We start from the raw sequence: 13,101 nt of genomic DNA on the forward strand, positions 1-13,101 counted from the left end.
AACTTACGAACAGTATGTTCTCGGATACACAGGACCACTATTTATGGGTCCCAAGACTATAATCACGTACTTTTCTAGATGGAAATGCCTTCAGTTAGAACACTAACTGTTTTTTTTTAATACATCGCATAACAGCGGCATTCAACCTAAAATATAGAAAAATTAACCCTAAATATTTAGTGCTGAAACCTCTCTCTCTAAACCCCATGGCACAGATAGACAAAATATGCAGCTCTGGTATTTTATAGGATAAAAAAAATGCCTCTGAAATGGCGTTAAAGACGTGGGGATCGCAAATACCCCTTTTCATCCGTGCGGTGCGTCTTCTCCCGCCCCTGGTTACACAGGACCGACGCGTTTTACAGGGTAAGAGACGGGGACGGACATTCACTAGAGCAGAGCAGCTTACAGTTCTTCGTGTGACCTTGGGGTCCACTCCAGGTCTCGGTCACCCCAGTAACAGACATGAACTGGTCGGAGGAGTGGGCTGATTGCGGCTGGAGCCTCCGAGAGAGACGGCTGGGGCGGGGACGTGGGTCGTCTTTGGTCAAACCCGAGGCAAAAACTGGCCGGAAATGGCTACGCAGGGGGCGGGTCCCCGTGCAGGGCGAGGACGCGGGATGCTCGCGCTGCGCCCCGGACCGCATCCACGCGGCCGGGCTCTGCGCGCGCCACCCCTCCTCTGCGCGCGGGCACAGCGCCTCGTCCCGTCCGATTCACGTGAAGAGCGCGGGGTCAGCGGTGGGAATCCCAGGAACTCCGAGGCGGGGCGCAGGGCTCGGGGCGACCCCGCGGGGTGCCCGCGCGCCCCAGCCGCAGGTTCCGGACCGAGCCCGGAGCCCGGGCCGGCGGCTCTTGGGGGACCAGACATGCTCGCGACCGTGGGTCAGTAAACGAGACGCGCGGTACCGCTCCAAGCCGCGCCGCGCGCTACCAGCCGCGACTGCTCGTAGCCGATCCTCGGGAGAGGACGAGGTCAGTGCACTGGCGGGTCCCGTTCCGCAGGGACCGGCGCGCACGAAGGAAGCCGCCCTCTCAGCGCCCACGGCCGGAGGGTCCCCTGGCCCGGGACGGCTCCCCTTCCGCGCTCTCCGAAGCCGGGCGCGAGAGCCTGACAAGACACACACGGGCGGCCCAGCTCGGAACGGCGGAATCCGACTGACCCTGCGAACGCCATGCGAAGGACTCTTGGCCGTTCCAGTTTGAGAATCACCAGTTTGACTCACTCCCCCCCAAAGCTGAGATGAGGCCAAGACAGACACATCTTTATTTTTTCATCCACGGTGAGCTTGTTCACCTGTGAGCACCATCCTACAGAATCCGCCTCAGAATGGACACCCCCCCCCCGTCCTCATTACCCCCCGCTGGACAATTTCAATCCTTGGAACACATTGATGGTTATCTGGGATGAGCAGGTTTGAAGTGTATCATAGAGTTTTTCTATTGGGACCCTTTCTTTCCTAAATGGCTATTTATTTAAAAGTATAAAACACCATGTGCATGAAGTGGGAATTTTTTTTTTTTATTCCCAGCACAGAATTTCAGGATAATTGGGGCTTTATATTTATATGATAAAATCATGGAAAAATACAATCACTTAGGACTTTATCTTGTTTTGAAGGCATAAGTCTAATGTATCTCTTTCTTAACTCTAGAATACGTATTGTATTTAAATGTTACCCTTTCTCCCATCACAGTGTAGCAAGATCACCTGCCACCTGTCACTACATTTTTATGTGGCCCTGAAAAAAATAGTTAAATTGCCTTTCATACAAATTTAATTACAACTGGAAATACTAAAAAGCTAGTTTATGGTGATATCACATCATCATTTTGGTATACTTCAAGTGCACACAGAGACCAAAGAGTATCAATAACCCCAAAATGTTTAAAAAAAAACTGATAACATATTTTGAAATTTAAAAAAATGCAACAAGTAATTCAAAATTAAATTCTAGTTATGAAATACCCATCCCTTTACAAATCAGATATAATAGGCTTTTACCTTCTGTGTTTATTTACTACATGGTGATTGATATGTATGTATTATATGTTAATTTATTTTAATTTTTTCCTTCCTTAAATTCTATGTGCAAATCCCATTCATCCTCTGGAAAAAAATAACTTGCATTTACCTGTACCTACAAGAATTATAATACATTTTCTGTATAAATTAAAAGCATACATAAAGTCATTTTAATCAGTGTTTGATCTGATGACTCAGGAAGCCATTATATGCAAACCCAGATACTTGTGTAGACAGAAACATCGTTCCCTCACTTCTCAGTGTCACTAGGTATCTGGTATATGGGAAGAGCTAACGGCACAAAGATATCTGGTGTCTCTAGGGACATTTTCTAGTAATAGCATCTACATATATTTACCCAGAGATAAGTAAGTATGTGATTGATATGATCATCCACGAATATTTTTTGAGCTATCCTGGACCAGAGCCCAAGTATGTTCCAGACAACACGTCTCTCTCCTAACCATGCAATGCCTCCAGCAACACTGAGTTAAGTCACCGTGAAAATAGTGGATTTAGGCCATGAGTGGAAGATTTTTATTTTTGGGTTGAGAAAACCATGACTCTAGCAGAGGGGAGAGCTAAGTGTGGCAGATTCAGATCCCCAAACCAGCTGGGTTTGAAGTGCTGCCCCAGACGGATGAGTGCGAGCACCACGGAGGCTAGCCATCTCCTGTGATCTACAGAATCCCGGTAACACCCTTTAGAGAAACGGCAACCAAGTGCATTATGGACCCAACACAGGAAGACCGGGAAGGAGACAGGGCAGCCCCAGAAATGCTGGGAATGATGTAAGGTAACAAGTCCTACCTTACAAGGTAGAACAATGAACTTTTGAGCACCAGGGGACAGGAGAAGGTAAACTGAAGAATTTTTGGTACAGAAAAAGGACAGACTATTTGCATTTAATCATTATGGTAATCAAAGCATGAGATAAAGAAGACAGGAGAAGAAAAAGGCAGGGAAATAAACGTGAGCTGGAAAGAAGATCAGTTTAAGTCCATACATGTGTCCATTGCTTTTTAAAGTACCTAAAAAGATAACAGCTTTAGAAGAATGTTGTTGGAGCAAAACTGATTTTTAATGTTAAATCATGGGTGGTCTATCTCATAAGTGACAGGTACAGTCGTTAAGCCAGTCAACTAAAAGATACTGATTTAGACACAAAATGAGACATGTTGGAAGACATACCAAAAAAAAAAAAAAAAAAAGAACTTCTCTAAAATCAAGCTGTGACACAAAACCATTTGGCAGAAAAATTCAAAATTAATTTTCCAAAAGGGCAGACATCTGGTAGAGTATATTGTCATATTGTAAGCAGAAGTTTTTATAGAAAAGATTTCTAATTTTTTCAAAGTATGGCATATTTACATTCTGTACTACAGATGACAATACAGCAAATGGTACGCAGCTAGGTTTCTTTAAAAGGTGACTCATAAGCCACTTGATTCTGAACCATGAGGTATCCTGATTAAATGTGATAATGAGAGGGTAATTGTTGAGTGTTCTGAAGATTTGGATCTATTGTTCTAAACAAGTAATGAAAGAGGGATAAATATTTTATGTAAAAATTTGGACATTTTGAAATGTGTGGATTTATAAAGCTGGGATTAGATTTAGATGGTAGCTAAAAAAGTCTTTATTTCCCCATGAGTCTAGTCTGCGAAGGCGAAGAATATAAAACAAAGCCATTAAAAGACAAGAATCCTAGTTTGACCAAATCCACAGCTTAATGGCTTTACCTGCCACTGAACGTCAAATGTGACATTATGAACCAGACTATAACAAGTAGCCTCATCAGTTCTCTGGAAGGTATTACAGTCAGTATCCTAAATTCATTAGATAAAATTCAGAGATGGTTTGCTTAAATCTTGAGAAAGAAAATAATTTTGAAATCCATGATAGACATGCCATGTTGGGAGCAGAAAACGTGAGCCTGTGTAGATACAGATGAGACAACTCTGAGCAGTTTTTGTCAACTTAGCATTGTCCTCATTTTGACTAGCATAATGTAGGCTTTTCAAAGACCACAAATTAACAAAAAAAGAAAAAAAAATGTCATTCTAGCTGCACTGCTCGAAACAATAATCAAGATAAAAACTACAGAGAGAGGAAAGCAGAGCTGGATAGTGAGACCCCCAGAGCTGGGGTAGCTCACAAGGGCACGGAGGTCAAAGAACACTGGCAGATGCATGAGCTAAATTTATTAAACACATGGGGAGGTAGGTCATCATGAGCACTATAGGGACACATAGGCTATTCCTTAATTTTGAAAAAAAAAAAAAAAGTATTGAGCCGATTTTTTGGTAACTAATTAATAATAACTATCCATTCACACAAAATTAGCAGATAAAAATCTTCCTATGCAGACAGGTTTGGTATACCTTAACACAGCCGTGTTGCTGAGTCTCTAAACCCATCAATCAAAACTTGCATCAAAGGTCAGACACTGTGTTGGAAAATAGGAGAATAAAGACATCCCAATTTCACTTAGGGAGATGCCATGGGAGGTCGACAGTCCAGGAACAAAATGTCAGATGTCACGATCACACAGGCATAAACATAACAAGTGTCAGCCCGTACACTCAGACTTCTAGATTACATTGTTTTATGAGTCCGTACATCTCCATGACAACAATGTGTATAGAGAAACCTCCATAATTAATAACACAGCATCTGAAGTAAAGAAAAGAAACCGCTTTTTAAATCATTGTGTGGGGATGCCTGGGTGGCTCAGTCTGTTTAAAGCGCCTGCTTTCGGCTCAGGTCATGATTCCAGGGTCCTGGGATCAAGTCCACGGCGGGCTCCTTGCTCAGCAGGGAGCCTGCTTCTCCGTCTACCTGCTGCTCCCCCTCCTTGTACTCTCTCTGTCTGACAAATAAATAAGTAAAATCTTAAAAAAATAAATAAAATAAATCAGTGTCTAAGAATTCAGCATGTATGTGGAACTAAAAATACTTTCTTTCATCTGTAAACTGTGGGCATGTTAAGTCCACATAATAAGTGCTTTCTTTATTCCTCCCACTTAGTAGATCATAAGGAATCTTCAAAGCAAAAGGGATTGTGTGTCCAGTGTCAAGAGATGTCATAGCATAAATTTGGGGGAAATAGAATATTATATCTCTCTTGGAGATTTGAAAGTATTATAGCATATAAAAGGCACAGAGAAATCCTACAGAGATGAATCCTCTTCAACTTTATTTGAAGGATTTCCAAAATGTATTACAAGACCATTTTGGTCTGCATCCTACCCATGGATAACACAGGACAGGAGTGTCCTGCAGAACACTCTGAGAAGCACTGATCTTGTCCAGTACCCTCATTCATGGGGAGAGGGTACGCAATTGCTCTAAGTTCACAAGACCAGGAAACGGCCAGGCTATACCCACTCTGCCTTCTGACTATCAGTGAATTATGCGTCCCACCGCCACACAGCAGAGCTCTGTTAAAATTGTTCCTGGACCATCACGTTGCTCCGTTTCCCTATTTAAACTACAGGCTCCAGGAGAACACAAAGCGGTTCCTTCTCTTTCATCAGTGCTATAGGCAGAATGCTTGTGTGTCCCTCCTTCCCCAAAAATGCGTATATTGAAGCTCTAGTCCCCAAGGTGGTTTTTGGAGGCAAGGTCTTTGGGAGATAATTAGGTTTACATCAATTTATGAGGGTGAGACCCTCATGATGGGATTAATGTCCTTATGAGAAGGGAACGAGATATCTCTCTCTCCAGACACATACTCCAAGAAAGGCCATGTGAGCGCACACTGAAAAGGTGCTGTCTACAAGCCAGGAAGCAGACTGCCACCAGGAACCAAATATGCCAGCACCTGGATCTTGGACCTCACGCCCTCTAGAACAGTGAGAAGCAAATCTCTGTTACTTGAACATCCAGAGCTAAGAGAGTGTGTGCATCACACGTACCTAGCACATGGCCTAGAAGAAGCATAGATACTTATGTCGAATTGATAAATGGATAAAAGGATAGCAAATTGTGGCAAAATGACCACAATTAATAGCTAAAAATATTTTGGCTGCTAAATAACGTGTTCTCTTATTTCCTATTAATAAAGGACAAAGCTGTGAAACAGATTGCAATTTACCTGTCTCTCATAAATAAGAATGAACAGGTTAACTCTTCCTAGTGGCGTATTGCTAAACTTCCTCTCACTGGTGTAAAAAGAGAACCATCCTATCTTATATAGGACCTCAGTAACTTGCATATGCCTGAAATTTTATCCTTTCCTTCATGAGAACGATCACTGAAGCCATGACTGTACCTGGCTTCTTTGACAGAGCGATATTTACTACAAATTAAAGAAAATTTTCCCACTTAAAAAAGTACCAGACACAAATATACCTCAGAAAACTTAGAACATTAAATGTAGTTGAAATTTTTAAATGTCAAACCTTACACTTGAACTTAACCTCAATTACACAAACATAATGTAATGGTATGTGCATTTATTAGCATTCCCAGGGCTTCTGAATAAAAGGTCAATTACGTGTTTAAAATTATAACAATGACAATAATTTCTTAAAGTATCTTGGATTGTTTAATTTATATATCAGATAGACTAATGGTAATACTTATCAAATAACAGAGGCATTTGTACATGTGATTATATGTACACATATGCATATGTAACACATGTATTTATGTTCATACGTTTTTGCTTTTCTTTAAAAAAAGCAAATATAAAATATTCAGATTTAATTGAAATTCTTAAGATTTAATAGCCCAAATCACCACATTTAGCTGATTGAATCAAGGAAATTTATGAAAAATATATTTTTAGTAAAATATACTGATAATTTTAATGAAAAATATTTTAATGAAAAATTTTAATGAAAAATATATTTTTAGTAAAATATACTGATAATTTTAATATCTTTTTCTTGGTTTGATGTTTTATAACATGATTTAGCAAACATGGTCATTTCTTTCTGTACTGACTCCTTTCTTTAGTCCTTAAGCTCAATATATTTTCTCTGGCCCTAAACAAAAAGATACTGCTAAACCATGTTTAACAGTATTCTATCGTATCCTTAAGGTATAATACTAAACACTTTCATAAAGATATTTGATCACTGTAAACATAAATTTGTGGTATTTATTATTATAGAGACTTGAGGAAACATTACAGACTAATATGAACATTCTTACATAATAAAATATCTGTATTGCCAGAAGTCTGCAAATAAACAATATTCATATTATGACAAATGTGATATAATTTAATATGTTGGATTTTACTTTAGCATGGTTTCAAAAACTCAAATCTAAGTGTATCTTTGAAAACAAAACAAAAAAATTACAACTGTGTACAAACATTCAGGCCAAACATGCTATTTGTTAGCTGACTAAGAAATTGGTAGCACAATAATAAAGTAAAAGAACATATTTTTAAAAATATTCTCTGCTCTTTGAATGATGTGGGTTGATTTAACTAGTCCTTGAACTGTTTAACTCTTACTAAAAAAAAATGCATCAAGTCTAGGAGTGATGTCACTAGATGGCAAAATAGGAAACCCTAGACCTTCCTTCCCTGATGGAGATACCAACTTAACAAAAATACAGACAAATTGCCCTTAGAAGAAATATAGAAACCAATTAAAAGGTTCCTGAACCCTAGGGAATCAAAAGCCAACTGCACTGAAGTTGGTTGGAAAATTCATGGCCAGAGATTCTCTCCACAACACAGTAGGCACTAATCCTGATTTCTCCCTGTGAAGGGAAAGAGAACAGTGGGACATATATCCAATGTTCTGACTTTTTAGAGAGCTGTCCAAGGGACTGGTCTCTCTCTTGCTTGAATCCAAGGCCTATTAGGAAGAGATGTAAGGTTGGTGACTCAGAACAAAGGTAGTAAACATGGTCTGACCTATACTGGAATCTACAATATGGCGGACAGGAGCAAAAGGAGGGCTCAACTACAAAGAGTCCACAGCGACAGGCAGATCTAAGGGGAAGCTCCTGATTAGCAACTGGGAAACCTCTTCTGATGCATGCACAAGCCCAGAGAGGTTTTAATCTCAGAAAAGGCTTGAGCATTCTACAGAATCTCCAGTTGGGCCAACTGGTGAAAGTCTCCCCTCTGTAAAACCAAACTGTAGAGACTGGGAGAGGTGGCTGATGCTTAAAAAGCCAATGTTGCAAAAGAAGGTAAAACAGCATACAAAGAAATAGGGGGAAATGGCCCAATCAAAGGGTCAAATTAAATCTTTAGAAACCTACCCTAAGAAAATGGAAATATGAATTACCAAGGAATTCAAAATAACTCTCATTGGACTGCTCAATGAATTATAGAACAGATAAACTGCTCACCTCAATCAAGAAAAGGATACACAAACAAAGTAAAAACATCAACAAAGAGACCATGAAGAAGGACCAAACAGAAATTTTGAACTAAAAATGCAATAACTGAATTGACAAACCTATTAGAGAAGACCAGCATTAGACTTAATCCAGCAGAAGAAAGAAACAGCAACTTTGAAGAAGATCAGCTATTTGAAATTATCAAGTCAGTGGAGAATAAAAGGCAAAAAAATGGATAAAGCTTAAGGGAATTGCAGAAGACAACCCAGCAGAACAATATATGCCTTATGGGTATCCAAGAGGAAGAAAAAAGAGAAAGGAAGGCAGAGGGTCTATTTGAAGAAACAGTGGCTGAAAACTGCCCAAAACTGAGGAAAGAAATGGACATACCAATTAAAGAAGCTCAAAGAAGTCCAACCAGGATAAATCTAAAGAAACCTATATTGAGGCACACCATAATCAAACCATCACATATAAAAATGCAAAAAGAAGACATTTTTTTTCTCTTGAAAATGGCAATAGAGAAAAAAAAAAAGTAATGTTCAAGGAACCTCTTATCAGACTGCCAGTGGATTTCTCATCAGAAATCTTGTAGATTAAATGGAATCAGATGGTATAGAAAACCATGCAAAATTTTAAAACTCTCTGATAAAAGTAAATATGTAAAAACTAGAGAATCCTGGAGTATTGATACCTAGTTGCATAAATTACTTTTAAATCTGTTTAAAAAATTTTAAAACAGAAACATAGAAAGTAATTTTAAATTTATGTTAATGGATATGAAATATAAAAGGGAAATTTGTGTCATCAATAAAGAGGGCAAGAAGAACAAATATAAAGGAATAGAATTTTTTTATGTTTTGGAAGTTAATATTAGTTGAAAATACATTATTTAAGAAGTTTTATGTAAATTCAATGGTATATTCAAAGAAAGTGTCTTTATAATACACACAAATTGAAATGAGAAATGATAACATATCATTACAAAAATATCAGCAAAACACAAATGTCAACAAGAAAGGAAAAGAAGGGCACAAAAGCTATAAGACATTTTGAAAAGAAATGAATAAAATAGCAAAAGCAAGCCGTTCCTAATCAGTGGTTACTCTATAATGTAAATGAATTAAATAAAACAATTAAAAGACATAGATTAGAAAAATGGATAAAAAATAAACAAGACCCAATTATAAGCTGTCAACAAGATACTCACTTTAGATCTCAGAACATGCATAAGCTAAAAGTGAATGGATGAGAAGATATCCCATAAAAATAGGAAACTAAAGAGATCAAAGTGGCCATGCTTACAAGAGACAAGATAGATTTTGAGATAAAAATTGCATAAGAGACAAAGATAGGCATTATATAATGAGAAAAGGATCAATTCACCAAGAAGATATAATAATTATTACATAATAATTATTATTGTAATATATTATATAATGTTATATATATACATACATATATATGTGTGTGTGTGTATGCATATATATATGTTATATAACATATATAACATACATATGTTATATCAATCCTAATACGTGAGAGAGATTATACACACACACACACACACACACACACACACACATATATATATATATATATATATATATATATATATATATATATTAGGATTCCCAAATGTTTGAAGCAAGCATTGACAGAATGGAAGGAAGAAACAGACACAGCAAAATAATACCGAAAGCTTTCAATATCCATTTTAACTTAGGGATAGAACCACCAGGCAGATGATCAATAAGGAAGGAAAAGACCTGAACAACACTAAAGACCAAGTAGGCCTCACAGATATTTACAGAATACTCCACCCAAAAAGTCAGAATTCAAATTCATCTCAAGTGTATAAGGAACATCTTCAAAGGTAAGGCAAATGTTCTGTCGCAAAATAAATCTTAACCATATTGAAAAAGATTGAAATCATACAAAGTATCTTCTCTGACCATAACTGAATGAAACTGGAAATCAATAGTAGAGGGAAAACAGAAATTTCCAAAAATTTGTGGAAATAAATCAAAATCTTAAATTCAATAGGACAAAGGCCAAATAACTAGAGAATTTAAAAAATATCTGGATGCATGAAAACAAAAATGTGACAGACCAACAACTTCTGGGATGCAGTAAAAGCAGGACTAAGAGGGAAATTTATAGCAGTAAATAGTTACTTTAAAAAATAAGGAAGATCTTGAATAAATAATCTTACTCTACACCTCAAGGAACTAGAAAAAGAGAGCAAACTGAGCTATATGGTCAAGCAACCTCACTTTCGGGTATATATCCAAAGTATCTCAAAGAAAAACTCAAAGAAATATTTGTGCACTCACTTACAGCATTATTCACAATATCCAGAAAGTGAAAACAATCAAATTGTCCACCGACAGGAGAAAGTGTAGTGTATACATAAAATGAAGTATCATTTAGCCTTAACAAAAGGAAATCACGTCACAGGCTGAAATATGGATGGAACCTTGAAGACAATAAGCCAGTCACAAAACAACAAATAATGTATGATGCTGCTATATCTAAAACAGTCAGAGGGGCACCTGGGTGGCTCAGTGGGTTAAAGCCTCTGCCTTCGGCTCAGGTCATGATCTCAGGGTCCTGGGATCGAGCCCCGCATTGAGCTCTCTGCTCCGCGGGGAGCCTGCTTCCTCCTCTCTCTCTGCCTGCCTCTCTGCCTAGTTGTGATTTCTCTCTGTCAAATAAATAAAATATTAAAAAAAATTTTTAAACAGTCAGAATCACAGAAACAGAAAATAGAAATGGGGTTGCCAAGGGCTGGAGGGAGGGGAGAAGGGGAATTAGTGTTTACCGTATAAGATCTGCTAGATGACAAAGTCCTAGAGATCTGTTGCACAATAATGCGAATCTGTTTAACACTACGGAACCACACATTTAAAAATGGTGAAGATTGTCAGTTTAAGGGTATGTGTTTTTTACCACAATAAAAAATAAGCAGGGGTGGGGATAAGTATGTCAGGTCTAGACTGAGATACACAGCATGGTATGGACAATGCCCTCTAACTTGTAGCTTACCCTCCCACAGCACGGCCTACACTGCGTTTCAATACCCTTGTCTGCAACCCTCTCCTTCTTTGGGAAGACGCCTTACAGTGAGTGACCTGTATCTCCAAGAACCAGCAGGGCCTCACTCAACAGAATTTTTAACAAACCCATGCATCATGTGCATCTGTAGAAAATACAAAACCTTTCATAAATATGTAAAGATAAGAAAAATTGTTCACACAGAAGAGTGATTTATATAATTTTCATTTCAAAAGGACTATCAAAAACCAGATATGGCCACAGATCTATCCTTTATCTCTTTAAGTTTTTTCTCTTCCCCTAACTGGACATTATCACCTCATAATTAAATCTCGTGAAAACAAGCAAGTGAGCCAACACAATTTACTAAGTTCTATGCAGAGATTAAAGAAAGGAGGTGTGGAAGAAGAGTAATATTTCCCAGGATCCCAAAGAACTAACAGTCTAATTGGGTTTAAAGGCCATAAAGACCAGTAATACAAAGAAAAATGCATTGTAATTGAAGCATGTGGATAATCAATGCTGATAGAACACAGAGGTCAGAGAGATGAACATGGATGGACACGGTGTGTGGGCAGCAGGCTGAGCGGCTCCTGAAAGACAGGTGGGATTCAGAAAGGCAGAGAGAAGTGGGGGAGAGGTCGTGGGGGAGGAGAAGTGGGGAAACACTCCTGGAAAAATGATCATTTATACAACGTGTTTGTTGGACTGTAACTGGCCGAATGAAATGGCTTGAGGGACAACAGTGGGTGATAAAACCAGTTGACGCATTAGGCAGAGATGCCTCTATAAAGAGTGAGGAGATGTCGAGCCGCTGAAGGACTTTTGGCGCACGGTGAAGGGTTGGTCAAAGAGACATTTGGGCGTAAACCTGAGCATGATGGCACTGGGCTGGAAAGGAACAGAAATGGAAGGACCGGTGGAAAGTGACCAATGTGAAGCATGAGAGGATTGTCAAGATTGAGAGAAATGCATGGTTTTAACCGGAAAACACATCAGCGACCTGAGGAGGAAGGGCTGTAAGTCTTCCTTGTTGATTATGTATCTGGTACGAAGTCATGCATGGCTCCATGGAGGAACTTGACGAAAGCCCGCTCAGAAAGGAAGTTGTGCTTCATTTTTATTTATTAAACAGGACATCAAGAATAGACAAATCTGGTGAACAGGTAGGGGGAATCTCATAGTTTGGGGAGTGAGAAACAGCCTCATGTCATTTCCCTCCCAAAACTGCTTCTTTTTCTGACATTCAGAACTTTTCTCACTTCAGTCACTTACACGACTGAAGTCGGCTCTCCTGTGTCTAGAGCTTTGTTGCAAAATGTGACAGGACTGGGCTTCTCATGAATGATTAGCCAAGGGTTGGCTAAGTCCCTGCGCCACTAGTCATTACTTATTCAAATTCCAGCATCTTTCTTCCTCAGTTACTCACCATGGAAAATTTGCAAGACTGGCAATAGAACAGAGAATTCTTTTAAGTTTTTACATCCAAGGGATGAGTTTGATAATGTAACATCCTGAGTTTTAAGCTTTGAGTAAGAAGATCCTAAAGCCAAATGAATGATTAAAAAATAGAATACTCACAGTTTTCAAGTGGCCACAAGTTTTCAACAAAGCAATGTATGTTTGTAGCTGGGACTCTATTGAAATATCTGTTCTATAAGGATGAAAAGTCTAGATTTACCCATTATGTGGCATAATGCTAG

General features: G+C 38.8%; 1 protein-coding gene across 1 annotated transcript in view; it reads right to left on the reverse strand.

Moving 5' to 3' along the window:
• Window positions 1–13,101, reverse strand: part of CSMD1 (CUB and Sushi multiple domains 1) — a gene marked incomplete at both ends in the record, with an annotated part of 1,981,616 nt that overhangs the window by 180,691 nt on the left and 1,787,824 nt on the right. The gene's annotated exons all lie outside the window — the stretch shown is intronic.

This window comes from Martes martes (assembly GCF_963455335.1).
Source record: "Martes martes genome assembly, chromosome: 2".
In the NCBI taxonomy this organism is placed as follows: domain Eukaryota; kingdom Metazoa; phylum Chordata; class Mammalia; order Carnivora; family Mustelidae; genus Martes; species Martes martes.